Here is a 17,976-nt window from a genome sequence, read left to right as displayed (position 1 = left end):
TCTCACACCAACCTTCATCTTTTTTCTTTTGTTTTTGTTTTGAGAGAAAGAGAGCACACAAGTAGGGAAGAGGGGCAGAGGGAGAGAGAGAGAGAGAATCTTTTCTTTTAATAACTTTTTTTAACATTTACTTTTGACAGAGACAGAGAGAGATAGAGCACAAGTGAGGGAGGAAAGAAAGAGGAAGTCAGTCATAGACTCCGAAGCAGGCTCCAGGCTCCGAGCTATCAGCACAGAGCCCAATGCAGGGCTCGAACCCACGAACTGTGAGATCATGACCTGAGCCGAAATCAAGAGTCAGATGCTCAACCGACTGAGCCACTCAGGCACCCCACCAACTTTCATCTTTCCTAACAGTCACTCTTTCTGTCCTGTGCCCTAGACTCCTAAAAATGTTTTTTGTTCTTTCGGAACCATTCATCCTTAGTACCTAATAAGATTTCTATAATTCTTTTATCTCTCTGGAGAATAGAAGCCCAAACTTTATGTATTATTTGTCCTAGGGTAATCAAGTTCTGATAATATAGCATTCCTGCAACAGTTTCTTTCATTAATAGTGACATATCTGAATGAGGGATCACAGATTTATTTTGAAAACAGCCCTGCTATATTTCTGCTCACCCATGCAATATACCAGAACTAGCTGGCATTTGATAAACATCATTCACCTCCGGAGGGCTTCTTCCTTTCCCAGCAGGAAGATAGGGTTTTCCGCATGGCTGCTGCTATGGTGTCCTGCTAAGGCATCACAATGGATTGCGATTACTTGTTTTCATGTCTAACTCCTCGGAGACTGAGATCCTTGCAGAAGCTTTTACAGATTGAACGCAGAGTACAGAGACTAAATATGGATTATAATAGGGCCTATAAAGGTTCTATTATAATAGAACCTTTGGGGTTCTTAAGAGAATTAAATCAGCTTAAATTAAGCACATGTAAAGCATTTGCAGTATTATGAGTGTTCAATAAACATGAGCAGCCATTGTTATTATTACTATTATTAATAATAAAATTTGCCTCCTTATACCCAGGTTTCTGTCTGGGTATCTTTGTGGGTGATGTGCCATTCAGAAATAGGTAATGTACAGGAGATGAAATCTGGGAGTTGGAGCAAAATAATGAGTTCATTTTTGGACATTACCTTCACTGCCTGTGAAGAAACCAGGCATACAGCTGACTTAAGACACACACCCATAGCTGAGACTCAAATGTCAACTAAATGAAAAAAAGTTCATTCAATAAATCATTCATTCATTCACTCATCCATTCAATCAGTGAAAGAGTTCTTGTACCTGACTTAACCCTAGCTATTTAATAACTTTGAAGAAAGGGATCAAAACAAACTTAATGTTTACTTTAAAACGTATGCCCCATTGGGGCGCCTGGGTGGCTCAGTCAGCGAAGCATTGACTTCAGCTCAGGTCATGATCTTGCGGTTTATGAATTTGAGTTCCGTGTCGGGCTCTGTGCTGACAGCTCAGAGACTGGAGCCTGGTTCGGATTCTGTGTCTCCCTCTCTCTCTGCCCCTCCCCTGTTTGCACTCTGTTTCTCTCTCTCTCTCTCTCAAAAATAAATAAACATTAAAATAAATAAATAAATAAATAAATAAATAAATAAATAATAAAATGTATGCACCATTGGCACCATTATGTGTCATAATACTAAACACCTGGAAAACACTGATCCATTATGTTTTAAAACTTCCTTCACTATGGGGCACCTGGGTGGTTCAGTCCGTTAAGTGTTGGACTTTGGCTCGGGTCATGATCTCACTGTTTTAGGGTTCAAGACCCACATCGGGCTCTGTGTTGGCAGCTCAGAGCCTAGAGCCTGCTTCAGATTCTATGTCTCCCTCTCTCTCTCTGTCTCTCCCCCATTCGCACTCTGTCTCTGTCAAAATTAAATAAACATTAAAAAAAAAAACTTTTTTTTTAACTTCTTTCACCAAATAATCAAATGCTTATTTAGTTCCTTCTATTCTGGGGCCTTAAGGCCTGTATAAATCACCAATGTTCAGGGGCGCCTGGGTGGCTCAGTCGGTTAAGCGGCCGACTGGCTCAGGTCATGATCTCACGGTCCGTGAGTTTGAGCCCCGCGTCGGGCTCTGTGCTGACAGCTCAGAGCCTGGAGCCTGTTTCGGATTCTGTGTCTCCCTCTCTCTGACCCTCCCCCATTCATGCTCTGTCTCTCTCTGTCTCAAAAATAAATTGGGGCGCCTGGGTGGCTCAGTTGGTTGAGCGGCCGACTTCGGCTCAGGTCATGATCTCACGGTCCATGAGTTCAAGCCCCGCGTCGGGCTCTGTGCTGACAGCTCAGAGCCTGGAGCCTGTTTCGGATTCTGTGTCTCCCTCTCTCTGACCCTCCCCCGTTCATGCTCTGTCTCTCTCTGTCTCAAAAATAAACGTTAAAAAATAAATAAATAAATAAATAAATAAATAAATAAATAAATAAACGTTAAAAAAAAATCACCAATGTTCACTGGGTTGCAACTAATTTTGGATTCACTGCTCAAACATCCAAGCTAACCATGAATGTCCTCTAAAGACTTAAGGTGCCTGATTTCCTTTTTTCCTATGACACAGTCCTTAAGTCTCTCTAGAATTGAGATGTCACACCAACTTTTAGAAAATCTCCCTAATCTATTCGGGAATTGTAAAAATATAAAAGATAATGAAGGTGGAGGAGATGGAGGAGGAAGGAATGAAAGAAGAAAACAAAGGGCGGAGGGACAAAGGAAGGAAGGGAGGTAGGAAGGAAAGAAGGAAGACAGGACAGAAAGACTGTTCTACATCCACATCACTAAATGGGTAGCAAGTAGGGGGAAATCACTTGCTCTTTCCCTTCCTTTTTACTTTAAAAAAATTATTTTTATTTTAATTCTACTATAGTTAACATACAGTGTTATATTAGTTTCAGGTGTATTCTCCTTTTTTCTTTTTTAAGATTTTTATTTTAAAGTAATCTCTAGGGGCGCCTGGGTGGCTCATTCGGTTGAACGGCCGACTTCGGCTCAGGTCATGACCTTGCGGTCCGTGAGTTCGAGCCCCGCATCGGGCTCTGTGCTGATAGCTGGGAGCCTGGAGCCTGCTTCTGTTTCTGTGTCTCCCTCTCTTTCTGCCTCTCCCCCATTCGTGCTCTGTCTCTCTCTGCCTTTCAAAAATGAATAAATGTTAAAAAAAATAAAAAATAAATAATCTCTACACCCAACATGGGGCTCGAACTCACAACCCTGAGATTAAGAGTCTCATGCTATACCAACTGACCCAGCCGGGCACCCCCTTCCTCTTTTTTTAAAATAAGATGATGAATGGGGATTATAAAAAAAAAAAAAAAAAAAAAAAAAAAGGTTGACTAACAATCTGCTTTCTCTGGTTCCATCAAAGAAAAGGGCTGTAGCAGTGACCAAATGGCAAGACTTAATTACAAGGCATTTGATGCAACTTTTCTTTCCTGAAGGTTACTATCAATCTTTTGTATTCACTAGCATTTCTCTAACTCTTTAACCAACTCATTCACATCACCTCCATCCATGTTTCATTCCTCAGGGTTTACCCTAACAACCTTATTTCTTAAAACATATCTTTGCGTTTTATTTGAAAAAATTTTGACTGAAAAAGTTACATTTCAAAGTGATCAAAATCATGTTCCCATGTCCAGATTAATAAAAAGCTTGAATTATGAGTTAATCGCTCATGTCTTTAACCAGTCAGGTTCTGTTGACTGCAATTCACTGAGACATCACTATGGAAACCACAGTAGTACCAGTGACTCAGCAGGTGTTACTTCCTCTCAAGTCAATAGTACCCAATGCCCTGACAAGATGCCAGGCAAACACCATACTCTGGCTGTTTCATTTTTTACACGGTATATACATTGACGTTCCCTGGGCTAAGGTGCAAATCAGACTTCAGGTCAGCCAAAACATGAGCAGGAAAAACAGCGAGAGAAAGATCAGTCAAATGATGGAAGAGAAAGAAAAACAGAAGTAAACTTCCATTCTACTCAACTTTGTAAATCAGTGAATGCTGGCCTCAGTGACTGGAACTGATTACTCAGAGGAGGCTGCAAGGGACGGATGTCCTTTCCTGTTAGCCTCGTTCTTATTGCCTATAAGTGTAAGATGTTACTAGATAATGACACAGTTTTCCTAACCTGTTTTCTTTCTTTTCTTAATGAAGTATAAACTGCTTAAAATTTACAGTTTTGAATTTTGTTTTTAAAAAAAGAGGAGGATTCCTGTTATTATTTCTCTATCGGCTTGGCTAAATTTGACCAAAGCAAGATTTCCCAACAATGGCACTATTAACATTTTGTACCAGATCATTCTTCATGGTCGGGGTGCTGCCCTCTGCACTGTAGGACGTTTAGCAGCAGCCCTCCCTGGCTTCTACCCACTAGATGCCAGTAACAACCTTTTCCCCACTGGGTATAATAATTTTTTAAAAAAATCTTCCAGACATTGTCAAATGCCCCCAAAGGGACAAAACTGGCCCCAGTTGAGACCACAGGGCTAAAAGTAAAAAAGCCCTGCTCTGAGGTAACTGGGAGCTCAGAATCCAGACTCTTCTTAAACATTTTTAAGAAAAAAAAAAAAAAGGTTTTTAATTAAACTCTTAAACTTCAATTCTAGAGCATTAAGATTCATTTGAGAAGTGGGTCCCGTCCCTGAATATTTGCAATATGTGCCAAGTGTTTGGGTTTTTTTTAAATACTATTTTTTTAAAAAGCCTAGATGACATGATATTACTAGGAACTCCACCAAAAAACTATTAAAATAAATTCAGTAAAGCTGCAGGATACAAAATCAACATTAAAAAATCTGTTATGTTTCCATATACTAATAATGAACTTTCAGAAAGAGAAATTAAGAAAACAATCTCATTTACAATTAAATCAAAAAGAATAAAGTACCTAGGAATAAATTTAACCATGGAGGTGAAAGACCTGTACATTGAAAGCTATAAAACATTGATGAAAGAAACTGAAGATGACACAAATGAATGGAAAGATACGCTATGCCTATGGATTGGAAGTACAAATATTGTTAAAATGTCCATACTGCTCAGAGCAATCTATAGATTCATTGCAATCTCCATCAACCTCCAAAGGCATTTTTCACAAAACTAGAACAAATAATTCTCAAATTTGTATGGAATCAGAAAAAACTCTAAATAGCCAAAGTAATCTTTAGAAAGAAGGACAAAGCCAGAGGCATCATGTTTCCTGATTTTCAACTATATTACAGAGCTATAGTAATTAAAACAGTGTGGCATTGGCATAAAAGCAGACACACAGATGAGTGAAACAGAAGAGAGAACTCAGAAATAACCCACACTTATGGAGTCAAGTAGTGATGACAAAAGAACCCAGAAAATACAACAGAGAAAGAACCGTCTCTTCAATAAATGGTGTTGGGAAAACTGGACACACACATGCAAAAAACTGAAAATAAACCACTATCTTAAATCATACCCAATGATGAACTAAAAATGGGTTAAAGACTTGAATGTAAGACCTGAAACCATAAAACTCCTGGAAGAAAAACAGGCAGTAAACTCATTGACATTGGTCTTGGTGATGACTTTTTGGATCTGACACCAAAAGCAAAAACAAACAAGTGCGACTACACCAAATGACTACACTGCAAAGGCAACCATCAACAAAACAAAAAAGCAACCTGCCAAATGGGAGAAAATATTAGCAAATCATATATCTGATAAGGGGTTAATATCCAAAATATATAAAGAACCCATGCAACTCAATAGCAAAAAACCAAACATTCCAATTAAAAAATGGGCAGAGGATCTGAATACACATTTTTCCAAAGAAGACAAAGATGGCCAACAGGTGTGTGAAAAGGCACTCAAATCACTAATCATTAGAGAAATGCAAATAAAAACCACAATGAGGGGCACCTGGGTGGCTCAGTTGGTTGAGCGTCTGACTTTGGCTCAGGTCATGGTCTTGCAGTTTGTGAGTTCAGGCTCCACGTCGGGCTCTGTGCTGACAGCTCAGAGCCTGGACCCTGCTTCACATTCTGTCTCCCCTTCTCTCTGTCCCTCCCATGCTCATGCTCTGTCTCTCTCTGTTTCTCAATAATAAATAAATGTTAAAAAAAAAAATTAAAAAAAAAACACAATGAGATATCACTACACACCTTTTAGCATGGCTATTATTATTACTATTTTTTAATGTTTATTTATTTTGAGAGACAAAGTCAGAGAGTGTAAGTGGGGGAAGGGCAGAGAGAAGGAGAAAGAGAATCCCAAGCAGACTCTACACTGTCTGTGCAGAGCCTGACGTGAGGCTCAATCTCAAGAACGATGAGATTATGACCTAAGCCAAAATCAAGAGTTGATCACTTAACCAACTGAGCCACCAAGGCACCCCAAGAAAGGCTATTACTTAAAAAAACAAACAAACAACAACAACAACAACAACAAAACCAGAAAGAAAACAAGTGCTGACAAGGATGTGGAGTAAAAGGAACCCTTGTACACCTTTGGTGGGTATTTAAATTGGCAAGGCCAATATGGAAACTTTATGGAACTGTATGGAGTTTCCTTAAAAGATTAAAAATAGAACTACCATATGATCCGGCAATCCCACTTCTGGATATATGTTTAAAAGCATTAAAATCAGGATCTCAAAGAGATACCTGCACTCTCTTGCTCACTGCAGCATTATTCACAATAGCCAAGACATGAAGGCAACTTTACTGTCTATCAACAGATAAAAGGATTAAAAAAAAACCCACATACACACACAATGAAGGAAATCTTGCCATCTGTGACAAAATGGATGCACTTTGAGGGCATGTGTGCCAATCTCAGCTTATCAATAACCAATGTTGTAGCTAAGCCAGCCCGTGTGGTTCTTATTATGATTGCAAGATGCCCTCAGCAATAACTATAAGGAAATTTTGAAAGAAACAAGGTTAATTACTTATAGGACCATCTGTGGCTACATAGAGAAATTTTACAGAGAAAAAGAGAGAAGGCATGTATGGGCCTAGGGTTCTGCTTTTTAATAGGGTCGAGGATGAAGGCCTAGCATTCAGGCTCACTCTTTATTGGTGAATTTAAAGCAGAAGAGAGGAAATTTAAAGTGTGGAAAGAGAAACAAACAAGTGGCCCAAGCAGTCAATTCTCAAAATCAACCAAGATCTCTAAAATAAAGACAACTGATAGGGGAGGGGCGTTATGGCCTCTTTATCAAGTCCTATGGTGGGCAAGGGCTTTATTCAAGATAGCCACCTTTGAAGTAGATGCCCCAGCAATCAAAGCTGGCACTTGCACTACAAAAAGTAAAGCCAAAGGTCAGGGCTTTGGGGCGCCTGGGTGGCTCAGTCAGTTAAGCATCTGACTCTTGACTTCAGCTCAGGTCATAATCTCAGGGTTCCTGGGCTCCAGCCTAGCATTGGGCTATGCAGCCCGAAGACTGCTTGGGATTCTCTCTCTCTCTGCTCTTCCTCCATTCATGTGCATGCTCTCTTTCTCTCTCTCAAAATAAATAAATAAACATTAAAAAAACAAAACCCAAAGATCAGGGCTTATACTACAGGGAATTATGCTAAGTGAAATAAGTCAGACAGAAAAAGACAAATATCATATGATCTCACTTATATGTAGAATCTAAAATAAAACAAAAACAGGGGTGCCTGGGTACCTCAGTCGGTTAAGCACCCGACTTCGGTTCGCGTCATGATCTCACAGCTTGTGGGTTCGAGCCCCATGTCGGGCTCTGTGCTGACAGATCGGAGCCTGGAGCCTGCTTTGGATTCTGTCTCTGCCCCTTCCCTGCTCACACTCTCTCGCTCTCTCAAAAATAAATAAACATTTAAAAAAAATAATAAAAAAATAAAACAAAAACAAGCAAAAAACTAAACTCATAGACACAGACAACAGATTGTTGGTTGCCAGAGGCAGGGTTGGGGGGAGTGGCAGGTAAGCGATATGGGTGAAGGAGGTCAAAAGGTAGAAACTTTCAGTTATAAAGTAATAAGTCCTGGGGATGTAATGTACAACATGGTTACTATAGTTAATAATTCTGTGCTGTGTGTTTTAAAGCTGCTAAAAGACTAGATCTTAAAACTTCTCATTACAAGAAAAAAGACTGTAATTATGTATGATGATCATTTCACAGAATACACAAATATTGAACCATATGTTGTACATCTGAAACTGTTACATGTCAATTATATGTCAAAAAAAGTTTTAACCTATACATTCATTTCATCAACATCTTTATCTGAGTTGATAACTCAGTGGTCATAAGTGATAATGAGCTCTGTGATCTTTCACCTTCCATCACTCCCCTCTGTATTCCCTCCAAGTAAAAATGGAAAAAGATAAGGGTGAATATCTAAACTTTCTTTTTTTTTTTTAATTTTTTTTTTAACGTTTATTTATTTTTGAGACAGAGAGAGACAGAGCATGAATGGGGGAGGGGCAGAGAGAGAGGGAGACACAGAATCCGAAACGGGCTCCAGGCTCTGAGCTGTCAGCACAGAGCCTGACACGGGGCTCGAACTCACGGGCCGTGAGATCATGATCTGAGCCGAAGTCGGACGCTTAACCGACTGAGCCACCCAGGAGCCCCTGAATATCTAAACTTTCAAAAGTGGTCAGATGGTTTGTGGATAGGCCAGAACCATGAAATGGTATCTTTTTCGCCATTGAAAACTCTTGTCTATCCCCTTCAATAAGTAGAAAAATCTGTGTTCTTTTTGTGTTTTATAAAATTGAAGAAGAAACATATCACAGTTAAAAAGAAATCAAGCAACAGGAAAAACTGAGGCTTTGTTTCTTAATAGCATGATTTGATATATGTGCACTCATCCCCATTCCTTTTTTTGAAACTTTTTTTTTTTTAGTTTATTTATTTATTTTGAGAGAGAGGGTGAGCGGGTGTGAGCAGGGGAGGGGCAGAGAGAGGGGAAGAGAGAGAATCCCAAGATCCAGGGCTCAAACTCACAAACTGCAAGATCATGAACTGAGCAGAAAACAAGAGTTGAACCCTTAACTGATTGGGCCACCCACGGTCCCCTTTCCCCATGCCTTAAGAATCATGGTTGGGACCCGCTTGGTTATACTGATTACTTTTCAATGAAACAATAAAATCAGAAAGGGATTTTATATTATCTATTTGCCCTAACTTTAAATATTTGACTGTATTTCTGTGTATGCACATAAATTCATGATTTGAATCAATTATTTCAATTAACTGATTCAAACTGAGGTGTGGTATGAATGACAAAAATAGCTTGCATATTTTCATAAAGGTGAACTTAAGCAGTTATGTCATAAAGTTCCATGGCATGAATTTAATCAATTTTTTATTTTATCAAATAAATTTTTTGATGTCAACACCATCAAAAATTGAGTTACATGTTTTTATTCATGCACATGAACAATACACTTTTTAATATTTCAGGACAAAATATGTTTTAAAGAGGCACTTGTAAATAGAGATATTCTGCATTCTCAGGCATATGGAGGACAAAGGAATTAGGAGAAAAGTGTTAAGTCATGAAAATATGTAACTAAAATCATCAGCAAACATTCTACCAAGACCCCAAGTCTGGGTCTTATTTCATGTCAACAAACATTTAATGAGCACCCACTATGCGTCAAGTGCTAAATGTTGAGCTTGGCTTCTTTCTCTGCCATGGTCACTTCCAATTCCGTGACAGTTCATATCACTTAAGACCAATATTTAAATAGCACTTTGCAACGAATTGCACTTTCACTCACATTAAGTTCAAGGTAAGTAAAAAATTACTGTGTACTTATTAAATGATCTGAGACTTCCTCTGCAGAAATATCAACAGACACTAAATAAGAATGACAATGGGTATGAGAGCCGGTAGCTGGGGCAGCCACGGAACTGGGCCACTCAGGTCTCCTTCAAGAGGACTAGCAGTGGGGAACGTGGTTGACCAAGAAGCCAGCTGCAGCCCCAGATCCACCTCAAGGCTAGGCTTTCCTCAGCTGTTCCCAGCCAAGACTGAGCACGTAGCGGGTCTTAGTCCTGGCCCATTCCGAGGGATTAAGGAATGCTTTAATAGGCAACTTTGGCTCAAGGACTCCCCAGTGGCTCCGCCAAAGCTTTCTTAGAACTGCACTGCCCCCGCCAGGGGCTCTCCTGTCACAGGTGTCAAGCGTAGAGCCCAAGAGAGAAGGATCTCCCTGTGTACTTCTGCTCCTGCCTTCTAACCTTCACAGATACTTCCTTCCAATAAATCTTTGGCTTGTCTAACCCTGTCTTGGCATCTGTTTGTCAGAGAACCTGAACGGAACCTGGTAGTAGGAGGGGTGCTAGAAAATAAGAGGTCAGATGGAGTTTGGAGACAGTCTCACTCACTGCCTGGCTGATAAAATGGCTCAACTGAGTGGCTCAACTGCTGAAGATTTCAGTGTGAAGACCCAGGAAAATGTCCAGATGGGAAGAACTACCCTTGCAGGTATGACGATACCAGCATTTTTGTTTAAGTTTATTTATTTATTTGGGGGCGGCGGGGGGGGGGGGAGAGAGAGACAGAGAGAGAGAGAGAATGAACAGGGGAGGCGCAGACAGAGAGAGAGAGAATCCCAAGTAGGCTTCGAGCTGACAGCTGACAGAACAGAGCCCAACTTGGGGCTCGATCCCTCGAACCGTGACATCATGACCTGAGCCAAAATTAAGAGCCGGACACTCAACCGACAGAGCCACCCAGGCACCCCAATAATTCAAGCATTTGAAAGTGACGAGGGCACAGTATCTCCAAGGACAACAGAGTTACTACTTATTAAAGTGGTACTGGTGCCCAGCCAAAGAATAATGAGAAACTAAGGGCCATTAGTTAAAGGCTAAATGTGAGAACCAGAGTCTGGACTCTGCTAGTTTACAAAGCAGCCCTTACCTCCTGCAGTAAAGGTGTGGACAAAGCTGGGGAGCAGACATAGGACTTGACAGTGGGAGTCGCAGAGCTCCTGAGACATTTAAATCCTCAGCCAATGAAGGTCTGTTTTGCTAAAGAAAGGGCTCTGTAGGGAAAACACAGAACACTGAAACATGAGGTGGGAGAACTCCAGGGATATTCCGATGATTTGGGCAATGCAAACCTCCCTGAACCCCTAGAGCTTGGAGAGGTGGTCCAGCCCTTTCCTGTAAGAGCTAGCACTTCTCCTGTACGGGATGATACCACAGAGGCATCTTCCCCGCAAGGCAACGGTACAGAGCACTCCCTGTCTACACTCTGGACTGCTAGGCCAATAACTGGAGTTAAATTCCAGCACTTCTTGGTTAGGGATATGTTGAGCCTGACAAGAAAAGAAATAGATTACACACCAAAGGAGCTGCAAGAACTAGCATCTACTGGCGGGAGCCAAGGGAGTACTGTTGGGATTGAATTTCAAGGGGGCGGGAGTTTAATACTGAAAGAGGATGAATCATTCCTTTTGCCATGGGATTTAGCACCTTGGCAAGGTCTCTAGGGAAAGGGGGGACACTCACTGTTAGGATGGCTCCTAGAAGCCTGGAGAAAGTGCTGGCCAATGTTGAGCCAAGTGGAAACACTGTGCTGCCCTGGTAGCCTGTGGAGGAAGGAATAAAGAGCTGAGGGAAGTTGGCATGATGGATGGATATATTATGTAAGGCCAGAGACGACCGGATTATGTTCATGGGAAAGCCTAAAAGACACACCAGGTGTGGACACACAAAGTCCCCAGGAATGTGCTGGTGAGAGGAACACTAACATCACCAAATAGTTCAGTGCTGGTTCTCCTCTGCAGCCCAGAGCTGATGGTAGGAAGAGTCCTCAGGGCAGTGAGCTCATTAAAATCCATCACAATCATGTCCTTGCGCCCCAAACACACCAGTATGAGAGGTCAAGTGGTGGTGCTTAACCATTAAAAGCTAGGAGGCAGTAATGACCAGCAAGGGTAGAGGGGCAGCCAAATAGCCTTAATCTGCAGGGAGGTTGGGAAATCATTAAAGTATGGTGTCCTTGAGGCAAACAGATGGATATTCATTAATGGTACTCTTTGACATCTACAGCCAGAAGAAGGCAAGAATGGAGGAGACTGAGTGTCATCACACAAAAAAAGGTCCAATCTCTTGCTCAGTTACCAGACTCGAGCTGGAACCGCTGATCCGAAGAGGTAGCTGGGTCCCTAAGGGGAGGGACCTTGCAAAACCACAAGTATATGCTATAATGGTTTCTCAAAAGGACCTACAGTCATTTACTTATTGTAATTGTGCACTGGAGAAAGGGGAATACCACGATATGGCAAGGATTATTGGAGCCAGGGTCTAACATTTTATTCTCAAAGACCTGAGGGTCATCATGACCCTGTTAGAATGACAAGTTCTGGGGAATCTTATAAATGGAAAAGTCTAACTTACAGTAGGTCTACGGAGTCCACGGACTTACCCAGTTGTCATTTCCTCAGTTCACCAGTGTATAATTAGAAATGATATAGTCGGCGGGGGGGGGGGGGGGGGGACTGTGTGGCTCGGTCAGTTAAGTATCTGACTTTGGCTCAGGTCATGGTCTTGCAGTTCGTGAGTTTGAGCCCTGTGTCCGGCTCTGCACTGACAGCATGGAGCCTGCTTGGGATTCTCTGTCTCCTTCTCTTCCTGCCCCTCCCCAACTTGCACTATCTCTGCCTACCTCAAAAAAACGTTAAAAAAATGATATACCTGTAGTTGGAATAACTATCCTATTGGGTCCTTGACCATAGGATAAGAGCTGTGAAAAGAAAAACAAGTAAAAAGAGCCTTAAATGCCACCTCATCCCCCCAACCAAGATAGTATATCGAAAGCAGTATTTATTACACTGGGGGTGGGTGGACAGGCAAGGAGCTAGTATGGTCTCGTCATATCTCCATTTAATTTGCCAGTCTGACCTCTGCACAAACCAGATGGGATGTGGGGAACACTGTAATGTGCACCACTGCAATCAGTCAAAAATTATAGTGCTGATCCCAATTGGAATTTGTTGGTAGGCCTCAGGTACACGGTATGCAGCTGTCAATTTGGCAAATGTGTTTTCTATTCCAGTTAGAAAAAATGATCAAAGTTCACACTCACATGGAATAAGCAATATTCACTTAATTTTGTCCTAGGGTTTTTAACTGTCCTGTGCTCTCTCATGGTCCAACAAGATCGAGGCTGACTGGACATCCCACAGAGCATTTATACATTGCATTGATGACTTCCTGCTGACCGGACAGGACAAGCAGGAGATGGCTGACATGCTAGAAGTGTTGGTAAGGTACATGTCGTCAGAAGGATGAGAAATTAATCCTATCAAGGTTCAGCACCTGCCGCGTTAGTGACCTTTTAGGGGTCCAGTGATCAGGGGCGTGCCACAGTTTCTCTTCCAAAATGTAACTGCTGCATTGAAAGGAAGCACTGTGCCTAGTAGATACATCTGAGTTCTGCAGGCAACACATTTCACACCTAGGAATACTTACTGCTTTGGCTCATCTGCTGGGTAATACAGAAGGCTCCAGGTCTAGGCTATGGTACAGGCAGCCCTGAAGTACAGGATCGGAAGCATCACTGGTGTAAAAAGATGTAGTGTGAAGTTTATGGTAAGCCCCAGTGGGAGAATCAGAAGACCTTAGGATTCCAGAGCAAGGCCATGCTATCTGCAGTGCAAAATTATGCATTTTGGGAAGTAGCTCCTGGCACGTTTATTGAGCTCTGATAGACACAGGATGCTTGACGATGAACACCAAATACACCATTTGTTCACAACTGCCCATTTTTGAGCTGAATTTAGTCAGAACCACCAAAACATAAAATTATATGAAGTCAGAGGCAGTCCATCAAAAGACTAGAATGCTACATCTGAGAGGACCAAGCAGGACCACAGGGCACAAGGAAGCCATATGAGCAGGTAGCATAGACCTCCATCCGCATCACCGCCACAGTCGCATCAGGGTCATTCCCCGCATTCGTACCGACAGCCATGGGGGTTAAACCAGCTGAAGGAGGTGGATAATGACCGAGTTACCTGATAGGTTGGCTTGGCTCAGTATGTGGGCACAAGGCACAAATGGACCATGGCTACGCTAAAGGCACATGAAGGGATGGCCTTGAAAAACAGTGGGAAGACCTTCCCAATGGGTAGATGTATAAGCAATGTACCTGGTTATCATTTTATGCAGAAGTGGCCTTAGGTGAGATTCCTGGGCAGTGGTCAATGACTGGTCAGGGTGTGGAAGGAAGAGGGCCAGGAGATCTGATAAGGAGGTCTGGAGTAGAGGTATATATGGATGAACAAGAGGGAGTCAAAAGTAGATATTTTGTATAACCCATTAATGCCCATCAAAAAAATCCACAATGGAAGAGGCTCTGAACCACCAAGTAGACAAAATAACTGTTAGTTGGTATTAGCCAGCCTGGAAGAGGCACAAGGGGCATATGGATGGAATGACTTGTGGCAGAGATAGAGGCTCTGAATGAGCGCAACAGATGAATTCCCACTCACCAAAGCTGATCTAGCTATTGTGTCTCCGACTGTCCAAACTGTGCCAGAGACCAGTATTGTGCTGATATGGCACTATTTATTCCTTGAGAATAACAAACAACCATTGGGTGTCAACAAGACTACCAAGACTACAGTGGATCCCTTTGATCCTAGAAGGGCCACCAAGTCAACTTCACAGAGACACCTATGCCGGCATCCCCAGATATCAGTCATAAAGCGTCAGTCAGCACCACAATCTGAGCATTAACAGAATGCCTAATTCACAGGCATGAGTCCCACTCACACGGTATTCATCCAGGAAATCTACTTCAAAGCAAAGCAGGTAAAAGACTGGGCCCAACCAAAGGACCCCACTGGTCAAGTAACACACACAGTAGAGAAATACGCAATCTCGGGGCGCCTGGGTGGCTCAGTCAGTTGAGTGTCTGACTTCGGCTAAGGTCATGATCTCAGTTTGTGAGTTCAAGCCCCGCATCAGGCTCTGTGCTGACAGCTCAGCCTGGAGCCTGCTTCGGATTCTGTCTCCCTCTCTCTCTGACCCTCCCTGTCCCGTGCTCTCTCTCAAAAATAAATAAACATTAAAAAAAATTTTTTTTAAATGCAATCTCATAGATCAGTGGAATGGCCTACTAATGACATAATGTAAGCACCAGCTCAGATACAATATAGTTGTAGTACCACCTTCTGAACGCAGTAAACCCATCAAATCACAAACCTTTACATGTATCTGAGGACCAAGGGAGAAAAGGAACAGCTCCATCATTCCTGGTGACCTAGTGCTTACCATTCCTAAAACTCTGGCTCTGCAGGGTTAGAAGAACTGCTTATCAAAGGGGTACACACTCTTGCTACAGAACACAGCAAAACTCCCACTGAACTCTTAAGTTATGACTATCATCAAAGTATTTTGGACTTCCATCCAGCAGGCTAGAAGAGTGGTCAGCCTGCTGGAAGAAATAATTGACTTTGACCAGAGGCAGCTGGGGGGAGAGAGAAGAAATATATGCGGAACGCAGGCAACCCCTTTGGTGCCTGCTGGTATTCCCTTGATTCACAGCAGCTGTTAATGGATATGTGCAGCAACCCCAGTCTGAGAAGGATACGATTACCAAAGGTTCAGGCTCCTCAGGAATAAAGGTTTACGTCACACTATTAGATTAGCCACCAAAACTTGCCAAGGTGATATCGCTGTGAATGAGGACATTTTAAAACGGATGACAGAAGACGGAGAAGATGAATACTAGTCATGGCTCTTCAGAGGCAGGGGTTACTCACCATTCAACCAGACTCCTTCTTCTAAAAGAGGTGCATGGAAATCACAGAGGAGTTCCTCCCCAAACCTGTAAGAACTGGGTCTGTGTGGCACAAGAGGTGCAGCAATAGAAATGCTCTGCTCACAACTCCTTCAAGAGCCGGCTGCAGGAAGTATGGCTGCCACCACTGCATTTGCTGTTAAGGTCATGCTTCCCCACGGCCGCTCCCTGCCACTGACTGAGCACAGTGAGGGTACTAGTGCTGGCCCATTCTTGAATACAGGACTCCTCTGACAAGCAACTTTGGTTCCAGGACCACCCATTCAGCCTGGCGCGACCTTTCTTAGAACCATTCGGCAGCCTGAGGCTCCTCCCACCCAGGCCTCCTTTCTTCCTCCTCCTCTGTCACAGGTGTCAAGCCTACAGTCCAGACACAAGGCTCTCCCTGTGTACTGCTCCCTCCTTTTTATCCTTTACAGACAGTCCCCGCCCATAAATCTCTTGCACATTTCATTCCATTTAGGCATCTGCTTCTTGAACTACTTCAAACTAACCACGGCTCGTGTTTTTGGATCAGTATTTGCATATTTCTTTGAAACTAACACCTGAACTAATAGCAGTGTAGGTGCACAAGATAACTTGGTTCATCTGAAAATCAAGTCATTAAGGCCTACAACAGATCATACGGATTAAAAGGTAGATAGTTGATCTCTTCTCAGCTTTAAGAAAAATATAGTAAAATATTCAAGATATCCAAGAAAGCATTAAAAAATAGAATGAGCACACAACTTAAGAGATGACCTCAGTAAAAGGGCTGAAGTCCCCTGTGTATCTCACCCTGACTGTGTCCTCCTCCCACGCTCGGATATTGATCTTTACCATCCCCGTGCGTTTACATTTTTACTACAAATGTATGCATTCTTTTTTTTTTTTTTTTTTAAGTTTGTTTTGAGAGGCAGAGAGAGCAGGAGCAGGAGAAGGGCAGAGAGAGAGGGAGAGAGAAAGAATCCCCAGCAGGCTCTGTGCTGTCAGCACAGAGCCCAACGTGGGGTTCAAAGTCACCAACTGTGAGATCAGAACCTGAGCCAAAACCAACAGTCGTACACTTAACCGGCTAAGCCACCCAGGCCCCCCCATATATATGCATTCTTGAACGTATATTTTTGTGTTTTTATTTTTTAAATTTTTTTCTTATTTTAGAGAGCGAGAAAGAGCGAGCATGAGGAGGGGGAGGCAGAGGGACAGAGAAAGAATCCCAAGCAGGCTCCATGCTCAGCATGGAGCCAGACATGGGGCTTGCTCTCACGACTGTGAGATCATGACCTAGACCAAAATCAAGAGCCAGACACTCAACCAAATGAGCCACGCAAGTGTCCCTATTTTTGTGTATTTAAAATAAATCTCTACTTAAAATTTCCTAAAATTGAGGTGATATATATTCATAATAGAGTTTATTAAACTACAATTTTTAAAAAAACAACATATGGCACAAAGAACTATTTATGATTTAGTAAGATTGAAGAGAAATCATTTAGCAGAAGTGGATCAAAGTTATAATGCTGAGATAAAGGATGTTTCATTATCTTGACCATAAACTGTAACTATTATTTAAAAAGTTATATAAATTCAAGCTGATCATCTTTAAGGTCTCAAAAAGCCAAATACAAATAAAACACAGAAAATTAATTGAACTGAAAAAAGTTCTGACATAATTCTTCCCCATGTTATGTGTAATCATAGGAAGAATCATTGCACTAATTATCCAAAGTAATATTAAAGGTAACCAAAGAGATGTCTGGTCTTGAATGTAAATTCAAACATAGAGTATATCTATAATAATAGGTCAAAGTGAAAGTATATCCGCATTTTCTTTTTTTTTTTTTTTTTAAATGTTTTTATTTATTTTTGAGACAGAGAGAGACAGAGCATGAGCAGGGGAGGGGCAGAGAAAGAGAGGGAGACACAGAATCTGAAGCAGGCTCCAGGCTCCGAGCTGTCAGCACAGAGCCTGACGCGGGGCTCGAACTCACGAACTGTGAGATCATGACCTGAGCTGAAGTCGGACGCTCAACCGACTGAGCCCCCCAGGCGCCCCTATATCCGCATTTTCTAAAAGGAATAAGTTAGTTTGCAAATACTGTATTCTTCAATGACATAAGAAAGAAGATCAAGAATAAAATGTCGGACAGTCTTATCAACAAGGCCACCTTTCAGGACAGTTTTTACTTCCTCTACACAT

The sequence above is a fragment of the Panthera pardus genome, unplaced genomic scaffold (genome assembly GCF_024362965.1).
Source record: "Panthera pardus isolate Hobbes unplaced genomic scaffold, ASM2436296v1 HiC_scaffold_7, whole genome shotgun sequence".
Lineage (NCBI taxonomy): Eukaryota > Metazoa > Chordata > Mammalia > Carnivora > Felidae > Panthera > Panthera pardus.
This window is presented reverse-complemented; position numbering follows the sequence as displayed.